Source organism: Zootoca vivipara, chromosome Z (assembly GCF_963506605.1).
Source record: "Zootoca vivipara chromosome Z, rZooViv1.1, whole genome shotgun sequence".
NCBI classification, from domain to species: domain Eukaryota; kingdom Metazoa; phylum Chordata; class Lepidosauria; order Squamata; family Lacertidae; genus Zootoca; species Zootoca vivipara.
This window is the reverse complement of record NC_083294.1, coordinates 16,395,783-16,399,294: the sequence shown is the minus strand read 5'-3', so window position 1 is coordinate 16,399,294 and position 3,512 is coordinate 16,395,783. Positions and strand designations below refer to the sequence as shown.

Genomic DNA, 3,512 nt, shown 5'->3' with positions numbered 1-3,512 from the left:
TAGCACTGCCCATCTTTTTGTAGAAGCTGAGAAAAAAACAAAAACAATATATTGTGGCAAAAATAATTCACTGCATTCGTGCACGGGTCAACTGCGGTTCGTCCAACTAGATTTAGAGAATGGAACAAATTTTGCAAACTTGTTCCTTTCCAGAATTTGTATATGAATGCCATTTTACTTTCCACCCATTTCGGCTGCATTGTCATAGGATTGTCCTCTACATTTACTGAAATGTACTGAAGTAATTCAGTATCATCTCAGCCGTACTTTCACCCGTGATCTTTCACTTAAAAAAAAAACACCCTCAAAAAGTGTTCAACTAACTAGGAGAAACATATCTAACAACGGCAGCAAGCTGATCAACCACAGAAACATCAAGGGTTGAATCAACCAATAAACAAAAATAACCTGCCTGTTGGATGTTACAGGTAGGTAGCCGTGTTGGTCTGAGTTGAAGCAAAAAAAAAAAAAAATCCTTCAGTAGCACCCCCCCACCCCACCCCCACCCTCTGAATATACATAAGGGTCTGGCTCTTCTGATTCAGTGTACTGTATCTGAAGAAGTGTGCATGCACACGAAAGCTCATACCAAAATAAAAACTTAGTTGGTCTTTAAGGTGCTACTGAAGGAATTTTTTTATTTTGCCTGTTGGATGTTGCTCAGTATTGCTTCTCAAACAGTATTAGCCATCAAATGGATAACCTCTTCGCATATGGTTTTGGTTAAGTACGAACTGAGTCTGCTCAGATTGCACAGTGAAGTCTACTTGATTTTCTTCTGTTTGTAAACAGGAATGCTCTACATTTGAGGGATTATGTACGTAGTGCTGTTTCTGCCTGCTTTACAAAGCCATATGACAGGATTGGCTTTAAACCTTTGAGTATTTCCTTCTGTTCTTTTTGTCACTTTTGTTTGCTAACTGCACTCGATCCACTTAGCAGAGGGCTTCATATGCCCCGAGACCCCAAAAACGTCACTTTAAACCATATTCAGCACACATTTAAAACAGACGACACCCCCCCCCCCAACCCGCTTCCTGGGGACTGTCATTTGATAAGGGTGCTCTGCCAGGTATAAACTACAGTTCCTAGGATGTGGGGGTGGGGAGAATGAGAGACTGCAGACTCAATTCAGTTGGACCCTATTTTACTTTAGAAAAGTTATATAGAGAGTTTATTTAATCAAGAGCACAAAGTGCCTAAGCAGTTAAAGGGACCCCTGACCATTAGGTCCAGTCGTGACCAACTCTGGGGTTTCGCGCTCATCTCGCATTATTGGCCGAGGGAGCCGGCATAACAGCTTCCAGGTCATGTGGCCAGCATGACAAAGCCGCTTCTGGCGAGCGAGAGCAGCACATGGAAGCGCTGTTTACCTTCCCGCTGTAGCGGGTGATCTACTTGTACTTTTGAACTGCTAGGTTGGCAGGAGCAGGGAACAAGCAACGGGAGCTCACCCCGTCACAGGGATTCGAACCGCCGGCTTGATCAGCAAGCCCTAGGCTCAGTGGTTTAACCACAGCGCCACCTGGGTCCCCTGCCTAAGCAGTTGGCACAACCAATAAAGTCAATCAAATTTAAAAACCATCAGACGCAGTAAAATTATCAAACATGTTGGTAAAATCAGCAGAATTTTAAAACAAGTACCTGTACCTGTAACTAACTTACTTACTTATTTTAAAAAACTTTTTTGTTAGCCTGATTTGTATAAGTGTTGAGCAGATTTCAGGATTGCTGAAACGGAGAAACATGCAATGGTTGGTCCCGAATTTTTGCAAATAATTGAAACACACAAGAGTTCCCCCACTTTTACCAAATCGCTGTATAGAGACAGAATGTAGGCTTACCATATTTCAAACAGTAAAAATCCGGACAGAAAAGTTGTTGAGCTTTTTTAGCAAAATCATAGAAATTACGTTTTTTAGCTATTCCGGACATATGGCAAGCCTGCAGAATGAGCAAAATATAAACACGTATTCTTAAAAAAATTCACTTCTCACTTTCTCAGTTAAAAAGCAATGAAATATATGTTGTAAATGAAAATATAATTAATTAGCCTTGGTTGAGGTGGGGATTCGAACTCTTAACCTAATCTCTCTGCTGCACGTTCACTACGGTCGCCATCTTGGAAGCGGGAAAAAGAAAAAGGCACTCTGGCGACTTTTACCCGCATGTCGAGTAAATCTATCGGACGTTTCGGAATCGAGGATTCATCCTTCATTTCCATCGCCTGGCCACCCTTCCAAACTATTCTACTTTTAAATACTCTATTGTTTAAGTATATCTGTCCTGAATTTAAACATAAAGGAGGACCAGGCTTTAAATAATCCTCGTGCTTATTTTTCCAACAGTACAAAACAGGGACGGAGTTAATCTGCTCCTGATTTCTAATAGCTTTCCAAAGTATTAACTTTCGATTGGTTAAAAGCATACATATTTTAGGATGATATGTTCAGGAAGCAGTTGAATTTTTAAGTCGTGCAGATTTGTTTTCTTAATGTTCCGTAGCTGTTAAATGAAATACTCAGTATGTACCGGTACGTATGTATGTAGCGGTATAAATGGGAAATGCAGGTAATTAAAGCATTATTGAGGGGGTGGGGAGAGATAATCTCAACTGGCTCCCCATAACTTTTAAAATATAACTATCCCAAGGTATAATATGAGCTGTTGTTCAGCTTACTTGCGTATTGCATGTAAGGAGAGAAGGGTAGCACTGCACTTGATAAGGATGAAATATGTGTTTATGGCATGTACAACATGCATATGGTTTAAGATATTGCCGCTTACTTTGTGGCATCTAACCTTTTTTTTTCTGATGAGGTTGGCCAGTTTTGCAGAAGGGAGTGTAACTCCAAGAATGAAAACTCATAAACATTAGCAGCAGTGAAGCTCTGTAAAAATAAAATGTTCCATTATTATTTTTGCATCCACAGAAGTAGTGGGGCAACTTAATATTGATTTTAGGTAAGCTTGGGTGGGTAAACAAGCACATAGACTTGAGCCCGGTTTTTGACTGGGGAGGGCGGGGTATAAATAAAAATTTATTATTATTATTATTATTATTATTATTATTATTATTATTATTATTATTAAAAGATTCACAGTCTAACGCACCTCACGGGGTTCTTATGAGGAGGACTATGCCCACCACCTTGAGCTCATTGAAGGAAATGTGGAATATTAATGCAATAAGTAGAATCATAGCATTGTAGATTTGGAAGGGATCCCAGCCTAAAGGGCCATCTAGTCCAACCTGTTGTAATTCAGGAATCACAGCGAGGAAGATGGGTGGCCATTTAACCTCTGCTCAAACACCTCCACGGGAGAGCACAACCTTCTGAGACAGCCTGTTCCAATATGCTCTTACCACCATGAAGTTCTTCCTGATGTTTAACTGGACTCCCATTCCTTGTCATTTGAATCTATAGTTTCAAGTCCTGCCCTCTGGAGCAGTAAAAAAACAAGCTTGACCAATGCTCCACATATAGCAGCCTTTCAGATACTTGAAATGT

The 3,512-nt window shown here is 40.3% G+C and overlaps 1 non-coding gene across 1 annotated transcript; it reads left to right on the top strand.

The window, feature by feature from the left end:
• The first annotated feature begins 2,684 nt into the window (after nt 1–2,684).
• Nucleotides 2,685–2,813, top strand: LOC118084607 (U6atac minor spliceosomal RNA). The gene has a single exon (XR_004692529.1). It is a non-coding gene; the product is annotated as a U6atac minor spliceosomal RNA (small nuclear RNA).
• The last annotated feature ends 699 nt before the right edge of the window (nt 2,814–3,512 follow it).